General features: G+C 41.7%; 1 long non-coding RNA gene across 3 annotated transcripts in view; it reads right to left on the reverse strand.

The window, feature by feature from the left end:
• The window catches only part of LOC139167351 (uncharacterized), a 109,662-nt gene that overhangs the window by 52,943 nt on the left and 35,245 nt on the right, over nucleotides 1–21,474 (reverse strand). The window contains exon 3 of one of the 3 annotated variants that reach the window (XR_011559110.1): nucleotides 5,892–5,993. The exons of the other annotated variants lie outside the window; for them this stretch is intronic. This is a non-coding gene — a long non-coding RNA (uncharacterized lncRNA). The remainder of the gene's footprint in view (nucleotides 1–5,891; nucleotides 5,994–21,474) is intronic. 3 annotated transcript variants of the gene reach the window in all.

The following is a 21,474-nucleotide window of genomic DNA, read 5'->3' on the forward strand; positions in this document are numbered from 1 at the left end:
AAAAGATGGTATTATTTATAAATTTAGATGTTGTGCTCATTCAAGCATAGAGATAAATCGTATGCTGCCCCGAGTCTGCGGAGAGGGGCGGCATAAAAATCCAATTAATAATAATAATAATAATAATAATAATAATAATAATAATAATAATAATAATAAAAAAAAATAAGGTTTTGTCAGCCCTCTGAGTTATACCAGACAGAAAACTTAACCAGATGAACAGCTAAGGCTAAGATTAACAGAGTCTTTTGTGTCTGGTTTCACACACTTCCCCTCCCCCTACAACCACTTTCAACCATGTGATCAGTTGAAGGGGGTCCTACCTAAAAAAATTCCTCTTACCAATGGGTACTCCCTATCTTCTTGATTGTTTTTAGGCTGCATATCTTCCTCTATTGTCTAAATGTATTCTCTTAAAATAATGATCAGACAACCATGAACGTAATTAACTTTTAAGAGGCTCGAAGTGAATAGAATTTATACTAAATTCTAAATTATACTAGAATTTATACATTCCAAGTTGTCAAAAGAGAAATAGCTAATTCAAAATATCAAGATTATTGTTGTGCATATTTTCCCTTCCCTTGTGAACACAGCTGATGGAAACCTTAAAAAATGCTTTATGTCTGGTGGAAATATGTTGTATGTGATGAACTACTAATAGATTGGTGAAACATTCTGACAGGTTTATGATTAAATCTGAGAGAATCTAGAAGTCAAGAACCACCTAAAATTAACAGAAATGCTGTTAATGGTCACTATGTCTTGGGGTTTGATTTGGTATCTGCAAGCTTTTTCTACTTCACCAATGATAAATTTCCTTAACACACATTTAAGGTGGTTACATTTCCATTCCCCACGAGTTTTCATCGCAATTGAAGTGCATGTTTTACATGCTGATGCTTGTGAAATGACCCTCTACACATGTGCAGAAGCCTTTGCACATGTCCAGAGGACTTTTGCAATCCACCGTGACTGGAGAAGCGGTTTGGGAGCATGGATTGCCAGTCATTGCTGCCAGTTCAGTAAGCGGTGCCAAATTTCCACTACCAGTTCTACCCCCTTCACTTCCATGTAGGCAAATTCAACAGGGTTCTACATCATATTGCCTTCTGAGATTCTGGCATGAATAAATCTCTTTGTGCCCCTAAAATCACTCTTATTCATTATGGTGAAACCTTGGTAAGGTTCCCCCACCCACTACAATATTGTCTATATCAGGGGTGGGCAATTAATTTTGCCATGGGGCCGCATGAGACATTGGGATGGTTTTTAGAGGGCAAGACTAATATAATTAACTCAATTCTACCCAATATTGTAAAGACCCAGACCCTGGCCTGACCTAAACACCCAGACCCACTCTACAGAGATACAGGCCCCTAATTGTTTGCTTTACGGCAACACGGTGCACCACAGTCACTGCGCTGGAGTGTTTGTGTGGTTTCTGTGCTTGGCCACTCTCAGTAGGAGGTCGGGGTCTGCTCCAGTGTGAGGATGAAAGAGCTCACTGCATCTGCCGGGACTCCTCCAGTTCCTGCTTTCCTCATGATTCATCAGGAAAGCAGGAACTGGGGGAGTCCCGGCAGACGTGGTGAGCTCTCTCATCCTCGCACTGGAGCAGACCCCGACCTCCATGGACCAGTCGCAGGTAGCGGGCGGGCCGGTCATAGACAATGGGCAGTCCGGATGCGGCCTGCGGGCTGTCCCCTGCCCAGGTCTGGTCTAGATGTATTAAAGAAAATGAATATAGGATGCCAAAATATAGGATGCTAATATAACACAATTTCCACCCAATTGTCTGATAGCATTATTTAATTATATAACTATAAATTTACAACTCTCATGTCTGTAACCTGTGTGAAATAGTGAGCCATAGGGTAAAACATTTCAACCCAAGATACTTCAAATGGGCTAACTTACCAAATGTAGCCAAATCTGGAACCCATGACTCCCATCAAACTGAAATTTAACAAACTTTATAAACATTTATGACATAATACAAAATAGCTTAAATATTTCCAGTGGCCAACCCATTTGACTGTGCTATATGTGGGCTATTTCAGCATGGGCTATTTTGAAAGCAGATATAGCTCTGATTATCTCCCTGGATTTTTTTTAAAAAAACTTTTGAATTATATTAGCAATACTGCCATTGTTGAAGACACTGAGGAATCTGGTAAGGAAATCTCTCTGAAAAGTTGACCCAATCGGTCATGGGTTGTCTAGTCTAATTATGATTTAGCATGCTTTCCTTTTCTTGTATATATTAGTTACCTCATTATCCATCATATACAATACTAAATCCAGGTATAAAGTAGATTTTCAGAAAACCTTTGTCCATCTTTGGAATTTTTCAGTAGCATTCATGCTCTTTCAGATTCTATTTTGACTTTTGATTAACAAGTGCCCTATCCTCATTTAAATATGTTAAAAATACTCACCTCTTCTGATTAGCACAGTCTGCCATGCAAGTCCTTTTGCATTGCACTTTCTAATGACTAATGCATGCATTTGGAATTTTGGATCCAGATGTAGTACATGCTTATTCATTTTTATTCTCATTTAATTTAATTTGACAGTCTACTTCTGGTATGCATTTGTGTCAAATGCTGGTAACTGAAGCTACCATAGAGAAGAAAGATGCCTCCATTCATTGTTCATCTTAAAAAGAAAATCCCTGGAAGGTATTGTACATTCAGCCTTTCTCAGTTTAGAAGCAGAACCACAAACAGACAATTACCTACAGTTACAGTTGGAAATATCCTGCTAGACAAAAAAATTATTCTCTTGACGAGGGTACCATGACTAGGATGCAATGACACCAAAGAAAAATGGCACCATTCCATGTACAGCAAAATACAGCTTAAGTCTGATATAAGAGGACATAATAAGAGTTTATAATGTCATCCTCAGGAATTGGATATAACAACATACTCTTTGACTTAAGAGTATCAAACTCATACAAATTGTTGGGAAGGCTAAAAACAGATTACCTAGACCAGTGGTTCTCAACCTGGGGGTCGGAACCCCTTTGGGGGTCGAACCGCCATTTCACAGGGGTCACTTAAGACCATGGAAAAAGACAAATTTCCCATGGTGTTAGGAAATAAAGCTTCTATTCTGGTGCCTTGAAACATATTTTTACAATATGACCAATCAGGCGTTTATAGTGGGGGTGTCACTCTGACCTTCCTGCCAATCAGCTTAAAGCTCTGTTGGGAGAATTGACGCTAGACTTATGATTGGGGGTCACCACAACATGAGGAACTGTATTAAGGGGTCACGGCATTAGAAAGGTTGAGAACCACTGACCTAGACAAATTCAATAGAACAGCTTAAATTGTCTGCAGCAGAATAAGACTTCAGTACTTGCAGAATTCCCTCAATCAAGTTGACTTTTCCTAAGTTCTGTGATCTCGGCTTTTCTCTAGGACACTCTAGCATATCTGAGCTATTTAATTTTATTTCTGTGGAGTAGTCTAGTCAAAGTGTTAACAATCCAATGAACTTCATGCCCAAGTCAGGATTAGAGGAAAGAAGTACCATCTATCCAACTGCCAAGCTCTGCCCATTAATCAGTAATGTCCATGAGCTGTTGGCTTCACATGAGGTTCACAAAAATGATTTAAACACCATAGTTGTGGAATATAAAACATTCCTTTTTCTTCCCTAAAAGAGGCTGAAAATTTGGATGTGTCTTATACTCTGAATGCAGCTTCTTTTGAAGCTTTTTTTCCCCAGCCCCAACTAGGTGCTAACAATATACCTAGCTCTTACCTTGCAGGCTCTTTCATTGTTACTCTCTATGAATAATGTTTTCCAATCCCTAAATCTTTGCAGGATTTTTTTTCCATTACTCTACTTGCTCAGAATGTTTCTTTCCCTAGCCCTAACAAAATGCTAACTATGTTCCCAGCTTGCAAGCTCTTTCATTGTTGCTCTCTGCATAGAATGTTTTCCAAGCCCTAATTCTTTGCAATTAAAAAACAAGGTAACATATTATCTATGGCTATTCCAGCTCTCATGTCAGGTTTATTTATAATTATTTATTATACAAGGGGCAGTGTTGTTATAATCCTGATTCATTACATCTGTTATGTCATGTTCAGATTGACATAAAATGTTAGTTGAGGCATAGTTAACTATTGCATATTTTGCCCATATTTTACTAAAAGTAAAAATATATAATTCTCATTAAAAACTATAAGACCCATTTAATTTTGCATATCGTAATTGTTGAATTCTAGCCCTGGACTATAGGAATTTGGTAATGAAGTATGTTGGATGTGGTATATGTTACTTGTGAGGATCTGAAGAAGATTGCAAAGGTCTTCAGATTCCTCCCTGAATCATGAGTTGGTGCTGTAAAGATTCACATTGCAGGGATAGCAAGAGGCAGAATCTCCAGGGCCACCCCAAAATGGCCAAGAAAGAAGTCTTGTTTGCATCCCATAAGAGACAAGATATCAGGGATGAGCAAGTTGAGTCAGTGGTGGGGAAGCAACAGAAGCATACTGTCAATCATCTGTTCATCAATGCTTGCTGGGGTACCACTGATCAGCTGTTAAAGTTAGAGGAGTAGTAATGAAGCAGACAATAATTTCCAACTCAGTGGCAGTGGTGTACCTCAAAGGAGCAGTGACAGTGACAGAAATTCAGAGACATTTGATTTCAGTGTTTCAGAGAGTGCAGCACCCAGGTGAGAGCTCCGAATAGCAACAGGAACAGGATGGGCTAACATTTTGGAGGACTACAACTGAGCTGGCAGTTGCTGAAAACTACTTATCTTAGGCAGCAGCCATTTTGCCGTTAGCCAAATGCAAAACGAAGGGAATTGTATCCATCTATACGAAGGATATCAAGGTTGAAAACTTAGTTTTTCCTTCAAGGAAGAAAACTTGTACCAGTGGTGAAATCCCAAAATTTTCCCTACCAGTTCTATGGGTGTGACTTGGTGGGCATGGGTTAGACATGTAACTGGGTGGACATAGCCAGATGGATTTCTCCTAAGTCCAAATCACAATAGAATAACATTGTTCCCATATTTAAAATAGAATAGAATAACAGAGTTGGAAAGGACATTGGAGTCCTTCAACCCCCTGGTTAGGCAGGAAACCTCAGACAAATGGTTATCCAATCTCTTCTTTAAAATTTCTAGTGTTGGAGCATTTACAACTTCTGAAGGCAATTTGTTCCATTGATTAATTTTTCTGTCAGGAAATTTGAGGGACTCCTACAAAAACTAGGGAGTCAATCTATTTTCCAAAGCACCAAAAGGCACAGCAAGGAACAATGGATGGAAACTAACCAAAGAGAGGAGCAACCTAGGACTAAGGAAAAATTTCCTAAGGGTGGGACCAATCAACCAATGGAATAGCTTGCCCTCACTAGAGGCTTCCAAATCAAAAAGGTTGTGTGAAGTTTGCAAATCTATGTCTTATTAAAGTTCCTTCTCAGCAAAGTTAGGGAGGAATAGAGTGTTTGTTCGCAATACTATTCCCACCTTTCCAAAATGAAGATACATTTGCTTTTAAGTAAACCAAGATTTGCTTTTAAGTAAACCAAACTTGAGTTGCATTTCTAGAATGAATGGATATAATTTCAATTGCCTTCTTACTCTATAGGTATCATATCTGTCTTCTCTTCAAGATGACTTTTATAACTAATGTGTGATGCAGATCCTTGTGGATCATGGCCTTGTAAACAGCTTAACACTTTTCTTCAATTAAACTATCTGCAGAAATTTGCTCTTTCATCTGGCATTTGATACGCAAATGCACTTCCAAGTTCTCAGTTGGATGGAGATTTTTCAAGTTCGGCCCTAATTTATTTATCTTAAAACAGGCAATGTACTATAATTTTACAATAAAGGCTTCCCAATCAAAGCTTACCTTATCCAGAGGTAATTAATACAAAGATTGTTGAATTAAAGATGTGAGTCTTGACACTTTGGTAGGGGGTAAGGGACATGGTCTCAAAGGCCCAAATTATGCCTGAAACAGACCAATTAACACCATGTATCTTCTTTTATGTTAACTTCAATTAAGGTTTCTTAAAATTTTTGAAGTTATTTTCTTCTTTACAGTCTCAGAATGTCAGAAATGTACATCAAAGAAAAACACTTCAGTGCGAACACCATAGGTAACACTCATTTGCACACAAATCTGCATATTGCAAAGGAGTACAGAACTCAGTTTGCATGCATTATTGCAAGATCTGAGCTGATGAATTAAAAGTCTTAAAGATAACAGTCATATAAAGGATAAAATGAACTATATCTATTTACAGAACAAACTTCCGAAAAGAAAATTAAAGTCAGACTCCATTCATGTGCAAGATATGTATGCTTCAACTCTTTTTAGACATTTAGAAAGCTTACTTAGAGAGAAAACGTATCTGCAACTTTAAACTGGCTTAAATGTCTTTTTCTCTCTCCCTCTAGAGGAAACAAGAACTGTACTTCTGTGTGAATTAGAGAAATTACAATTCCCATAATTCTTTGTAGGAAAACATGGCTATTACAGTTGTAGGAAATCAATATATCTTAGCAATACTAATGTGCCTTCTGATACCATTCTGAAGATCATTTGCACTCCAGTGAAAGGGCTTTTTTAGTATCACCTTTGCCAAATTTGAGTATTCAGTATCTACCTTTTAACAAAGAGGTCAAACATTTGCACTCTGTATGATCTATCTATTCAGCGAAGGAAAACAGATGTTTGCCAAGTAGGTTTAGAGTCCATTGTAGCCAGTTTGCAGATAGAATTGTTTATTTCTCTACCACTATAGGTACCATAGCTATAGAGCAACAATTCATGTAAGTTCGGTTTCTGCTTATTCAACTGTAACTGGTATTTATTTATTTATTATTAGGGTTGAAAGGGTCCTGGAAGGTCATCAAATCCAACCCCCTGCTCAAGCAGGAAACCCTACACCTCCCCAGCCAGATGTCAGTCCAATCTCTTCTTGAAAATGTCCAGACCTCCGCTGGCAGGCTATTCCACCGGGTCGATTGCTCTGACCATCAGGAAGTTCTATGTTTTTGAATGGTGTAGTTTCAGCTTTAATCTTTGTAGTTTCAAGTATCAAGAACAAGGTTGGGCATGTTAATAACAGTCTTCTAACTTTTTGATAACCATGATAGTTATCACCTAAGTTGAATATAACTTGGAGATACAATTTTATGATGTTTTTTTTTAAATGATAGTGCTTAGTAATTCTTTTCAATGTTATTGCCACTGAGCTGAGGATTATGATCTCGCAATATGCTTAACCTATTTATCCACTCCTTACATTAGACCTGACTTCACATAATATACTGTTTATTTTTAAATATTTTGATATTGATCAGTGTTTGCATGTAATGTAAATCTATGTTACTGTTGTTGTTATTATTATTATTATTATTATTATTATTATTATTATTATTAATTAGATTTCTATGCCATCCCTTTCTGCAGATTTGGGGCAGCTCACAAAAATAATAAAATAATGTACAAAGAACAAATCTAATATTTAAAAAATATCTAAAACCCATTATTTAAAAAACATACAACACAAGCATACCATACATAAAACTATATAGGCCTGGGGTAGATGTCTCAATTCCCCCATGCCTGATGGCAGAGGTGGGTTTTAAGGAGTTTGCGAAAGACAACGAGGGTGGGGGCAATCCTAATCTCCGGGGGGAGCTGGTTTCAGAGGGTCGGGGCCGCCACAGAGAAGGCTCTTCCCTTGGGTCCTGCCAGATGACATTGTTTAGTCGACAGGACCCAGAGAAGGCCAATTCTGTGGGATCTAACCGGTCGCTGGCATTCGTGCGGAAAAAGGCGGTCTCAGAGATATTTTGGTCCAATGCCATGAAGGGCTTTATAGGTCATAACCAACATTTTGAATTGTGACCGGAAACTGATCGACAACCAATGCAGACTGCGGAGTGTTGCTGTAACATGGGCATACCTAGGGAAGCCCATGATTGCTCTCGCAGCTGCATTTTGCACAATCTGAAGTTTCCGAACACTCTTCAAAGGTAGCCCCATGTAGAGAGTGTTACAGTAGTCAAACCTCAAGGAGATGAGGGCATGAGTGACTGTGAGCAGTGACTCCCGGTCCAGATAGGGCCGCAACTGGTGCACCAGGCGAACCTGGGCAAATGCCCACCTCGCCACAGCTGAAAGATGGTTCTCTAATGTAAGCTGTGGATTGAGGAGGACGCCCAAGTTGTGGACCCTCTCTGAGGGGGTCAATAGTTCCCCTCCCAGGTGATGGACAGACAGATGGAATTGACTTTGGGAGGCAAAACCCACAGCCACTCCATCTTATCAGGGTTGAGTTTGAGTCTGTTGACATCCATCCAGACCCTAACAGCCTCCAGGCACCGCCACATCACTTCCACTGCTTCGCTGACTTGACATGGGGTGGAGATGTACAGCTGGGTATCATCAGCGTACTGATGATACCTCACCCCATGCCCCTGGATGATCTCGCCCAGTGGTTTCATGTAGATATTAAATAGCAGGGGGGAGAGGACCAACCCCTGAGGCACCCCACAAGGGAGAAACCTAGAGGTCGACCTCTGACCCCCCACTAACACCAACTGTGACCGACCGGAGAGGTAGGAGGAGAACCACTGAAGAACAGTGCTTCCTACTCCCAATCCCTCCAGCCGGCGGAGAAAGATACCATGGTCGATGGTATTGAAAGCCGCTGAGAGTTGAGATGGTATTGAAAGCCACTGAGTTGTCATGTCTATATCCCAATTTTCATCCATAAGGAAATGATATATATTTAATAATCCTTCCTCCCATTTTTCCAGTAATGATCATCTAGTTGAACAAGACAGAGTGACTGATCCAAAAATATCAGTGAGTTTCTATGACTGAAGCTGAATTTGACTCTAGCTTTCACAATTCCCAGTCCAATCATTTAACAATGTTACCCTCTTGAACATTGAAAAAAGGCAGCCATTTTGTGGAACAGACTCCAGACCTCTGCTTTTATCCCTGATGGATATCCCACCCTGATGGATATCCCTGTAATGCAAGGAAGTACTGGCAGGCCATCAACATATCAAAGGTCAAGCAGGCATCTGAAACTTGATTTAGGCTCTGCAATTAATACATGTCTGGATATATTCTGTGGTTGTCAGGTCCTGGCAGAAAAAAGTGGGATGGGGTGGTTTATATTTATCTCCCTGTATTTTTGTTGTTTGTTTGGAAAACATACTGGACATTGCTTAGCACCTGTTTCATGGATCAAAACCTTATTGCTGAAAGTGACCAAACCAAACAGATACCTGTTGGGATTTACACCAGTGTTTATAATCATCAGCATGTGGTTCAGTTATAGTTTGCTTCCTCTGCATCTTCAACTACATAAATGCTGCTTTTATTTGATCCATAATTCAAAGAAATGCATTTATTCCTATTAATACATCATAAACAATTGAAGAGGTTTTCTTCTGTTAGAATTTTGACTCTAACCTGTAGTACAATTGCAGACCCATACAGCTACTATATAACATTTGTGATTAAAACAAATCTTTGCTGGTACACAATGATGTCTTCAATGGGGATTATAGCTTGTCATGACTGCATATGTGGTGTGGGTGTGCATGCCCATGTGCAAGTTTATGTATTCATGCTCTGCGATCTGTAAGTTTCATTCTTAACACACCAAGAAAATGGGACATGACACTCACCACTATGGGACATTCAATCATTTCTGACCCATCTGCACTCTTGGCTTGTCAAGGCCGGGTAGATGTAGGATCAGCCAGCTTTTAACATTATTGCAACAGTGCTGGGAGTAAGAGGGTTTATGTCTTTACTTTAAGACATAGATCTAGCTTTGAAAACAAAACAAAGTGGGGAAAACCCAAGCAGATTCATTCAGTTATGTGCTGAATATATACCACAAGAAGAGCCACTTGGGATCAAACAACGTTTCCAGCTAGATTTTCAGGCTTATGTTCCCAATACTAACTTTGTGCTTCACTGCTTTATAAAAACTGATAAGCACCATTTGATGGCAAATTAGTTCTCCCATATTTTGCCCCTCACCAATTTTTTTGTTTGATACATGGTGCCTCTGGGCATGGAAAAGGTGTCATACTGTCATAGCTACTTGTCAGAGATCAGCCAATTCTTTATGGGTTTGTCTATCTCTGTAGGCATCACTACATAATTTTTTGGTTATTTCTCAAGATTAGGTGAAATATAAAAGTATATATTCTGCCACATATTTTATTGCATATCTATTAATTTATCTGGGAAGTTAATAAATTTAATATATATGTTTCATGTATCTGGAAAGTTAGTCAGTGGAATGACTTGCCTTCAGAAATTGTGAATGCTCCAACACTGAAAGTGTTAAGTCTGTATAAAGAAATTCTGTTAAAATGCTGTCTCCGGGCAGATAATGTAAATAAACCAAGGTCGCGTCTGATTGGTTAAGACGCACGACCGTTCCTTTTAGGCGCGAGCCTCAAAAGTATAAATAGAGCTGTTTTTGACACTGACAGCTCAGACGCGTTCCTTGCTGGAGTCACTTGTAAAAGAGCTGAATAAACGGAACCGTCTTCACAATATCTGTCTGGTCTGCTTCATTTCACTGGCGACGAGAGAACGAAGAATCCACGTGTCAAGAATGAATAACCTCCAGATCGGGCGGGCTCCCGACTACTTCGACCCCGAAAAGTCGTCATGGGACGCCTACATGGCAAAATTCGAAATCTTCCTCGAAGCGGCAGGAATGGGAGAAGCCGAAGCCGACAGGAAGCGGGCGATTTTTCTAAATTATTGCGGTACTGAAATCTTCGACCTCGTCCAAACGCTGACCGACCCGCTCCAGGCTAAATCCGTTCCTTGGGACGACCTCCAAGCAAGACTCGCCAATCACTTCAAACCAACGAAACCTGCCGTAGTCTACAGACACCAATTTTCCAGAATGACACAGCGTGAGTCAGAATCGATAAACCAATTCGCCACGCGACTTCGCACGGTGCTGTCAAAGTGCAAATTTGACAGCCCGGAAGCTCGCCTCACCGACGCTCTTATTTTTGGGATGAAAAACGCCGCAGTCCGAAATAAAATCCTAACAGAGGACGAGCCAACACTTCAATCTGTCATTAAACTGGCTCAAACTGCCGAAGTAGCTGACGCGGCCGCAAAAGAACTAAAAGAACACGAGAAAAAAGAAACCGTTTCAAAAATCTCCGTGGCTGTTTCCCACGCCGAGGCACCAGATGACCTCAGCCCAGCTGCCACGGACGACGACACCTGTCTCCTGCTTCCATCTGACCAAGCCAGACAGCCCAGATACCAACGTCCATCCAACCCTTGCCCCGGATGCCGAGGGAACCACCCACGACAACGCTGCCCGTTCCGAGACGCCATTTGCCGCCGCTGCAACCGGCGCGGGCACATCGCCGAGGCATGCAGAGCGCCCCTACCCGAGGAGTCCTTCTCTGCACCCCGCCAGCAGAGATTCAACAACCAGGCACAACAACCACGAGACAACAAATTTTCCAGAGGCTTCAACCGAAGAAACTACTCCACCGTTAACCGTGACTACTCACGAGGTAACGCACAAACTTACGTAAATTGCGCAAATACGAAAAAAGGGAGCAAAATTGTCATCTCGTTACTCTTAAATGGCAAACCTTGTAATTTGGAATTGGACACAGGGTCAAAGTATTCTATTATGCCTTGGGACAAATTTAAAATGTATATGCCTAATTTTCTTAGATCTGATTTAATTCAAACAACTCTGGTCATAAGGGATTTTCAGGGAAATGTTATACTGTACCTGTATTAGGGAAAGTGGATGTGCCTGTCCAATTTAAGAAATGTAAATGTTCTCTTCCATTAGTTGTGGTTGAGGGAGCTAAACACTCCCTCCTTGGTTTAACGTGGATGTCTCCTCTGGGTATTGAAATATTGGGAATCTGTAATATTAATGCTGATAATGATATTCCTGACTTTGTTCAAGAGTTTCCTGAGGTTTTCAGCCCTACATTGGGCACGTATAATGGGCCCCCTATCTCTTTTTCTCTAGACCCCAAGGTTCCCCCTGTCAGACTCAAGCCTCGCAGGGTTTCTTTACCGCTCCTACCTAAATTGGACATCCAACTGGATAAACTTATAGCTCAGGGCATTCTAGTTCCGGTGGAACAAGGGCCATGGGAAACCCCTATAGTCACACCGCTTAAACCTGACGGCTCTTTAAGGGTCTGTGCAGACTACAAAGCAACGATAAACAAAGCCCTCCAACACCACCCATATCCAATTCCGGTAGTCCAACAGTTCCTGCATTCACTAGGGGAGGGAAGAGTCTTCTCTAAAATCGACCTCGCACAGGCATACCAACAGCTTCCGGTCGATGAGCCCACATCTCTGGCACAGACCATAGTAACCCACAGGGGTGCTTTCAGATGCACCCGCTTACAATTTGGGGTTAGCATAGCCCCGGGCATTTTCCAAAGCCTAATGGAGCGGTTACTGGCAGGCATCAAAGGAACCACCCCATATTTTGATGATATCCTTATCTCAGGGGACAACCAGTCACAATTAAATGAAAGAATCAGAGAAGTATTGTCCAGGCTACAATCCAGGGGTTTGAGAGTAAAAGCAGACAAATGTGTATGGGGAGCCAAAAGCATCGAATTCCTGGGTTACAGAATAGACGGTGAGGGAATCCACCCCACAACAGAAAAATTAAAAGCCATAACAGAAGCACCCGAGCCAAATAATAAGACAGAACTCCAAGCATTTCTGGGCCTTCTTAATTTTTATTCTATCTTTCTAAAACAGAAGGCAACGGCAGCAGAACCTCTACACCGACTGCTGCAGAAGGGAATTCCCTGGACCTGGGGCACACCTGAGCGCGAAGCTTTTCGTAAAATAAAACAATTGTTGACCTCTAAAAGCGTAGTGGTTCAATACAGCTCAATATTGCCCATAAGGCTTACGTGTGACGCTTCGGCTTATGGGGTAGGCGGGGTATTGGCTCATATAATGCCTAACAAGACAGAAGCCCCAATCGCTTTTTTCTCCAGGACATTGTCCATGGCCGAAAGAAATTATAGCCAACTGGACAAAGAGGCATTGGCCCTAGTATCAAGCGTGAAAAAATTTCACAACTACCTGTGTGGGAGGAGTTTTGAACTAATCACAGATCACAAACCCCTATTAGGTCTACTGGCTTCTAACAAGCCAACTCCTCCTTTCATGTCCCCCAGATTGATTAGGTGGGCGTTATTTCTATCAGGATATCAATATGAATTAACCCACAAAGGGGGAAAAGCAATAAACCATGCAGATGGCCTAAGCAGATGCCCCATGCCAGAATTAGTTAAAGACCCAATCCCGTCAGAGGACATATTGCTATTAGACTTTGAGGAAAACCCTCTGACCACAGCCAAAGAGGTAGCTGAATATACCAAGAAAGACCCGACATTGCTAAAAGTTATCAATTGTATACAAAAGGGTTGGTTAGGAGACCCTGAGGAAGCAGGACTAACAGATTTTAAATCAAAAAGGTTGGAATTGTCCTACATGAAAGGTTGTGTTTTATGGGGTGACAGGGTGGTCATTCCTAACAGTCTAAAACAAAAAGTGCTATTTATGCTGCATGAGGGCCCCCCAGGCATTGTTAGAATGAAGGGTTTGGCCAGGGGACACTTGTGGTGGCCAGGCCTAGACACAGACATCGAGCAGTGGGTAGCAAACTGTGACCCTTGCCAGGAGTCACGTCCCAATCCCCCTAAAACAACACCGGTTGAATGGGAGAAACCCACTGGGCCATGGTCACGTATACACATCGATTTCGCAGGCCCTATTGGATCTCAGAATTTTTTGATTGTAGTAGATGCTTTCTCTAGATGGGTGGAAATAATAGCCATGCAAAACATCACTACTTGTGCCACTATAAAGGCTTTGTACCACTTGTTTGCCACTCATGGGTGTCCAGATATCCTGGTTTCTGATAACGGGCCACAATTGACTGCCAGACAATTTGAATGTTTTTTAAGTAATTTGGGGGTCAGACACGCCCTCACATCCCCTTATTCGCCATGGGTTAATGGTCTGGCAGAACGTTATGTTCGGGTAGCCAAGGAAGCACTACGCAGGGCAGGCCCAGGGGAAATACAACACAATTTAGATAAATTTTTATTAATGCAACATATCACCCCCAATTCCATCACAAATAAAAGCCCTGCAGAGATTCTAATGGGTCGAAAAATAAGGTCCCCTCTGGACAGGTTGCACCCCCGTTATTGTACAAATAATTATAATGATGTAATATGTATAACACCTGAAAGAAGTTTGTACCTAGGGCAAAATGTATTTGCTAAAAATTTTGATGGGGGTTTAAATTGGCTCAAGGGAAAAATAATCCAGCAAACAGCTCCTAAAACATATATTATTCTGCTAGAGCAGTGTTTCCCAACCTTTTTTGAGCCGCGGCACATTATTCATATTTTCAAAATCCTGGGGAACATTGAAAGGGGGGGTGGGGGGTGGGGGGTGGGCTAAAGAAAAGTTTGGACAAAAAACCCTCTCTCTTCCTCCCTTTCGCTCTATTTCTCCCTCTTTCTCTCTTTTCCTTCCTTCCCTTCTTTCTCTCTCTCCATCCCTCTTTCTTTCTTCCTCTCTTTTTTGCTCTTTCTCTCTCCCTCCTTCCCTTCCTCTGTCTTTCTCTCTCTCTTGCTATCTCTTTCTTGCTTTTTTCTCTCTTTCTTGCTCTCTCTCTCTCTTTCACTGTCTCTTGCTATATGTCTTTCTTTGCCTCTCTTGCTATCTCTCTGTCTCTCTTGCTATGTCTCTCTTTCTCTCTTGCTATGTCTCTCTTTCTTTCTCTTTCTCTCTCTGCCTCTCTTGCTATGTCTCTCTTTCTCTCTTGCTATGTCTCTCTTTCTTTCTTTCTCTTTCTCTCTCTGCCTCTCTTGCTATGTCTCTTTCTTTCTCTTTCTCTTTCTCTCTCTGCCTCTCTTGCTATGTCTCTCTTTCTCTCTTGCTATGTCTCTCTTTCTTTCTCTTTCTCTCTCTGCCTCTCTTGCTATGTCTCTCTTTCTCTCTTGCTATGTCTCTCTTTCTTTCTCTTTCTCTCTCTGCCTCTCTTGCTATGTCTCTTTCTTTCTCTTTCTCTCTCTGCCTCTCTTGCTATGTCTCTCTTTCTCTCTTGCTATGTCTCTCTTTCTTTCTCTCTCTCTCTCTGCCTCTCTTGCTATGTCTCTCTTTCTTTCTCTCTCTCTCTGCCTCTCTTGCTATGTCTCTCTTTCTCTGCCTCTCTTGCTGCCTCTCTTTCTCTCTCTGTCTCTTTCTCTGCCTCTCTTGCTGTCTCTCTCTCTGCCTCTCTTATATGTCTCTCTTTCTTTCTCTCTCTCTCTCTCAGCTGACTGCAAGCGGGAGCCCTGACGGCAGCTGGACGTGCTGTTGGACGCCGTATATGCCAAGCCCGCAGCGCCAGCAGTACGGCGTCCAGCAGCACGTCCAATCGCCACCGTCAGGGCTCCCACTTGCAGTCAGCTGAGAGAGAGAGAGAGAGAGAGCTCCCGCCGCCTGGAGCTCCCTCTCGCCGCCGCCATCTCCCCGCGACTGCCTGCGGCCGCTGCAGCCACACACCCCGCTCCCCCCGCCAGTGCCCTCCCGCCGGGCCCCAAAGGACACTTGCCGCCGACGCCAGGGCCCGGCGGGAGGGCACTGGTGGGGGGACGGGGGGGTGCGGCTGCAGCTGGGAAACGCGCAGGGAGGGAAGCTGCCTGCCCGCCTGCCTCGGGGAGCCGCGCTTGCAGCCGCAAACCAAAAGGGCAACCCCCGCGCGCTCCCAAGCCCCGGCCCGCCTCTGCGCCCCCGCCCGGCCCACGCTCTCTCCTGTCCTCTCCTGCCCGATGTCGTGGTTTCTGGCGCTCTCCTGCTGGGCCCCAAAGAAGGAAGGCGGGAAAAAGGCGCGAGGAACGAAGCTCTCCATCTTCTTCCTGCCTTCCTTCTTTGGGGCTCAGCAGGAGAGCGCCGGAAACCGCTGCATCGAGCAGGAGCCGGGGGACAGCTGCGAGCGGGCGCTCCAGGTCGGCACCGGCAGCGCCCCGCCCAGCTGGAGCTTCCGTAGCTCTGCGGCACACCTGGCAGTGTCTCGCGGCACACTACTGTGCCGCGGCACACTGGTTGGGAAACGCTGTGCTAGAGGATGGCCGCACATGGAAGCGGCACATAGATCACTTGCGGGGGCGTATAAACAACGAACAGGCCGCTAACGAAAATTCTTCCCCCCAAGCAGACTCTCACACACAGCCTGAAACTTTTGATTGTCAAATGGACTCACCACGGCCAGAAGCATCCCCCAATGACTTCGAGCCGTCCTCCTCGTCAGGAATCGGTGCAACGCCAACGTATCCTCATCCGCAGGCCGGAGCCCCAACTCGGGACCAGCCGCACGCAAGAGACAACAGCGAGCCATCCTCCACCGTGGAAATCCCAGACGCAAATGATCTGCGCAGGTCTGAGCGAACTTCACGCAGACCAAGCAGACTGGAGGATTATATCACATGGCTCACTGATTGACAGTTGTACTCAACCAATGAGGGAGGGGTGTTAAGTCTGTATAAAGAAATTCTGTTAAAATGCTGTCTCCGGGCAGATAATGTAAATAAACCAAGGTCGAGTCTGATTGGTTAAGACGCACGACCGTTCCTTTTAGGCGCGAGCCTCAAAAGTATAAATAGAGCTGTTTTTGACACTGACAGCTCAGACGCGTTCCTTGCTGGAGTCACTTGCAAAAGAGCTGAATAAACGGAACCGTCTTCACAATATCTGTCTGGTCTGCTTCATTTCAGAAAGTTTTTAAGAAAAGATGGTCTGAAATGTCATAAGGTCTCCTGCTTGAGCAGGCAGGTTGGATTAGAAGACTTTCCAACATCCCTTCAAACTCTATTATTCTGTTATTTTCTCTACATCATGTTTAATTTTAGAAGCAAATCTTCATTTGCTTCAGTTGTATGTTAAGGTATGACTTATTCACTATTTTGTTGTAATTCCTCAGATAAAATCTTAAGATATAGATATCAAATATCTTCAGAATAGCTCTACAAAATAGTAAATTTATTATATCATATACCAGGGATCCCCAAACTTGGCAACTTTAAGACTTCAACTCCCAGAATTCTCCAGCCAGCATCCAACCCTCACCAAATATGGCTTGAAAGTAAAGGCATCAAACTTCCTTTGAATTTTATAGAAATCCCTTCTGGACAAAAGCAGGTTGAGTAATACATTTCAATGAATCAACCATATGCTTTCAGAATTTCAATAATTTGTTGTATTCTTAACAGTTTAAAGATGAATGCATAATCCACAATCATGTATGGACCGAGTCTGCGGAGAGGGGCGGCATACAAATCCAATAAATAATAATAATAATAATAACATGCTATGGTAAAATTCAGCTCCCAAATGATTAGTATTAGCAAGAATTAAAATGGGATGTGAAGTCATAAATACTCATGCTAAAATATCAAGTCCCTTCCCCAACCATTGAAATCAGTTCTAAAATTGTTCCTATTCCCATCTTTATACTCATTTAAAGCTCCAAACACCATTTGGAAAGTGCAGTGAGGTTAGATTAAAGGTGATCGCATACCATAATCTCATTTTGAAAAACTGATGGGGTTTTTTTTAGACATTTTCACCCTTCTTAATTAAATTCACATAGTATAGATACAGTGAAGGGCTACCAAAATTTTTACTACCACACTGTGGGCGTGGCTTATGCAGGATGCCCTGCATTTTCTTTCAACATTTTCTTTCAGTGCAAATTGAGTGTTCCCCCCGTCCGGGCAGTAGCCCACCCTTGTATAGATACTATAGATATAGTATGATTTTGCAACTGTAAAAAAAGATTGATATTACAAGGATGGAAGGAGAACATTTTCCAAGAATGGCTGTTGACCTTAGCACAAATCTATGCCTTAACCTCAATTTCTATGTGCAATGCCAGGGATTAAGCCTACAAAATTGCTATGACTCCATTTACTTTTGGGGCTGGTAGCAGTCATGCATAAGTAGGGGAGTCATAATTTAGATTGTGCAATATTGCATATCAAAATTGAAAATGGAAGTTTATTCAACTGCAGTACTTCTTGATTTCAACAATTTAATCCAGATATATGATCATCTTAAAATCCCCAAATACTATCCTACTAATTTGTGTTTAATTATTCTAAGTCTATACTATTGCTTCTAAACGATTTTATAAATATTACATACATAAGATGGATGCTGTTATTTGCAATAATTACAATGAAGGGCTGGAATATCCCATATTAATAAATCAGTGCCTAATAGTTTTAAAAGTAGTAAGCATGTTACTTATGATCTTCAGATGAAACTAATTCAACAAGAGATTTTCTTTTACAAATTCTGGCACCTAAGAGGTCCTTTTAAAGTGTTTTAAGCATTTTTCCAAAGATTTTGCCAAGCATATGTAATCAACTAATCTCCATCTAATTTTTGCATTCTCTCTTTTACTTTCCCTTTCTCTTCCCCATGGTAGAACAGTAATGGGATTTTTCAAATTGGCAAGTACATGCAGAATTCACACCTTTTATAAGGTGTATGGCCTCTCCATTATCATATATGTAGTCCTCAAGATTCATCGGTTTGGTCAGGGAATTAGAACATTCATTTCAGTTCTGCTTTGTACAGATCATCCATGTCATTCTCACCCACTATTTCTAGAATAGAATAGAATTCTTTATTGGCCAAGTGTGATTGGACACACAAGGAATTTGTCTTGGTGCATATGCTCTCAGCGTACATAAAAGAAAAAGATACATTTGTCAAGAATCATTTAATGATTGTCATAGGGGTCAAATAAGCAATGAAGAAACAATCAATATTAATAAAAATATTAGGATACAAGCAACAAGTTACAGTCACACAGTCCTAAGTGGGTGGAAAAGGATGATAGGAATGATGAGAAAAAACTAGTAGAAATAGAAGTGTAGATTTAGTAAAAGGTTTTACAGTGTTGAGGGAATTATTTGTTTAGTAGAGTGATGGCTTTCGGGGGAAAACTGTTCTAGTGTCTAGTTGTCTTGGGGTGCAGTGCACTGTAGCAACATTTTAAGGGTAGGAGTTGAAACAGTTTGTGTCCAGGATGCAAAGGGTCAGTAAATATTTTCACCACCCTCTTTTTGACTCGTGCAGTATACAGGTCCTCAATGGAAGGCAGGTTGGCAGCAATTGTTTTTTCTGCAGTTCTGATTTTCTTCTGACATCTGTGTTGGTCTTGTTAGGTTGCAGAACCAAACCAGACAGTTATACAGGTGCAGATGATAGACTCAATGATTCCTCTGTAGAACTGTATCAGCAGCTCCTTGGGCACAGAAAGAACATTCTTTGTTGTGTTTTTTTGATTATATTTTTGATATTAGGTGACCAATTTAGGTATTGAGATATGATAGAACCTAGAAATTTGAAGGTCTCTAGTGTTAATACTGTGTTGTCGAGTGTTGTGAGAGGTGCAAGGATGGAAGGGTTTCTCCTAAAGTCTACCACCATTTCTACAGTTTTGAGTGTGTTCAGTTCTAGATTGTTCTGGTCACACCACAAGGATAGTTGTTCAACCTCCCGTCTGTATGTGGATTCATCATTGTCTCGAATGAGTCCAATCACTAATATACTCCATCAAGTACTCTGATTTTATTTTCACCCCAAGCCATGTGATCATTTTTGTTTTAATTTCTTCACTGTCCTGGAGACTTCCTGGGTAATGCTTTTTGTCTGTTCCCAAAACTTTTTTAAAAAAAAATCTTCACCAAAACCATTCTTTAATTTATCCGCTTTTTTAAATATTCACCTTCCTTGCTGTTTCAATACACTTCAATACATTTTTATTTGTTTGTTTGTTTATTTATGTGAATCAAGTATTGGATAGTCATTTATATAAACAACATAGAAAGTAATGATAAAAAAAGACAGTAGGACAGGAACAGTAGGCACAATGGTATGCTTTTGCAGGCCCCTTACAGACCTCTTAGAAAAGGGGAGAGATCAACTGTAGACAATCTAAGGTTGAAGATTTTGGGGTTGGGGGAAGAAATGACAGTCAGGTAGTGAATTCCAGGCGTTGATCATTCTATTGCTGAAGTTGTATTTTCTGCAGTCTAGTTTGCAGTGGTTTAAATTTTGTTTGAATCTATTACGTGCTCATGCGTTGCTGCGATTGAAGGTGAAATAGTCATTTACAAGAAGGACATTTTAGTATATGATTTTTGAACTATGGTTAAATCAGTTCAAAGATGTCGTAGTTGTAAATTGTCTAATTTCATATACATTCTATATAATTATCTTTTTCTATAGTATAGGCACTATACAAAGTATAGTGTCTTGTAATTTTTACCACAAATATTCTTTTACGTGCACATTACACATGACCTATATGTGGCCAACCTTAAATAGTATTAGGAACCTACAGCTGGTGCAGAGTGTGATAGCACATGTAGTTTTGGGAGCTCCAAAATTGACCCCTGTGACAACAATACTGTGTTAGCTGCACTGGTTACTTTCTGCTTCCAGGTGCAATTCAAGATGTTGGTGATCACCTTTAAAGTCCTTCATGGCATGGGTCCAGATTACTTGAGGGATGGTCTCACCCCACTGGGATTGGCCTGTACCACTCCTACTGGCAGAGGATGCATGCTGGAGGTCCCATCAGCTCTATTATTTCAGCTGGCAGGGTCCTTCTCTTTTGTGGTTCCTGATCTCTGGAACATCTTGCCTCCCAGTGTAAGGTTGGCCTCAACCCTCCTATCTTTTCAGAAGGGCCTAAAGCAGTGGTTCTCAACCTTGGGGTTGGGCCAGTGTTCTCTCTAAATTTATTTTGGGGTGAGCGGAAAAGTATAGTGTCTGAGCGACAATCCCTTCGGGACTGGGCGGCACAGAAATAATAATAAAATTTCCCTCTTGGCTTCTGGGCAGGTTTGGAAAACTCTGAGTTGATGATGATTTTTAAGTGAGCGATTGCTCACTGCTCAGCTTAGAGGGAACTATGGTTGGGACCCCTTTGGGGGTCGAACGACCATTTCACAGGGGTCGCCTAAGACCATGGGAAAAGACAAATTTCCAATGGTGTTAGCAACTAAAGCTTCTATTCTGGCATCTCGGAACATATTTTTACAATCCAACCAACCAGACGTTTACAGGGGTTGTCCTTCTGACCTCTTGCCAATCAGATTAAAGATCTGATAGAAGAATTGGTGCTAAACTTATAGCTGGGGGTCACCACAAGATGAGGAACTGTATTAAGAGGTCGCGGCATTAGCAAGGTTGAGAACCACTGGCCTAAAGACATGGCTTTGCCAGTCGGCTTGTGGCTCAGGTCAATGGAGTTGGTTCATTAATAACAGATAAGTACAAAATACATGCATGTTTCAATGCCTTAGCATGCCATCCCCCCATAAATAAATATGTGGAT

The sequence above is a fragment of the Erythrolamprus reginae genome, chromosome 4, assembly GCF_031021105.1.
Source record: "Erythrolamprus reginae isolate rEryReg1 chromosome 4, rEryReg1.hap1, whole genome shotgun sequence".
NCBI lineage: Eukaryota > Metazoa > Chordata > Lepidosauria > Squamata > Dipsadidae > Erythrolamprus > Erythrolamprus reginae.